The 414-nt window shown below is 41.3% G+C and overlaps 1 pseudogene; it reads left to right on the top strand.

Annotated features, from left to right (window-relative positions):
* Positions 1-414, top strand: part of LOC112822662 (cytochrome c oxidase subunit 6A1, mitochondrial pseudogene) — an 824,062-nt pseudogene that overhangs the window by 317,664 nt on the left and 505,984 nt on the right.

Raw genomic sequence — 414 nt, 5'->3', positions numbered from 1 at the left:
CACACACACACACACACACACACACACACACACACACACACACACACTGTAATACTATGCAGCCATCAAAAGGAATGAAATCTTGCCATTTGCAATGGCGTGGATGGAACTGGAGGGTATTATGCTGAGTTAAATAAGTCAATCAGAGAAAGACATGTATCATATGATCTCACTGATATCAGGAATTCTTAATCTCAGGAAACAAACTGAGGTTTGCTGGAGAGGTGGGGGGTGGGAGGGACGGGGTGGCTGTGTGATAGACACTGGGGAGGGTATATGCTATGGTGAGCGCTGTGAATTGTGTGAAACTGTTGAATCTCAGACCTGTACCTCTGAAAGAAATAATACATTATATGTTAAAATAAAAAAGAAGAAGAAGAAGAAGAAGAAGAAGAAGAAGAAGAAGAAGAAGAA

Source organism: Callorhinus ursinus, unplaced genomic scaffold, assembly GCF_003265705.2.
Source record: "Callorhinus ursinus isolate GAN/ISIS: 27379988/994484 unplaced genomic scaffold, GSC_fseal_2.0 scaffold40, whole genome shotgun sequence".
Lineage (NCBI taxonomy): Eukaryota > Metazoa > Chordata > Mammalia > Carnivora > Otariidae > Callorhinus > Callorhinus ursinus.
This window is presented reverse-complemented; position numbering and strand designations above follow the sequence as displayed.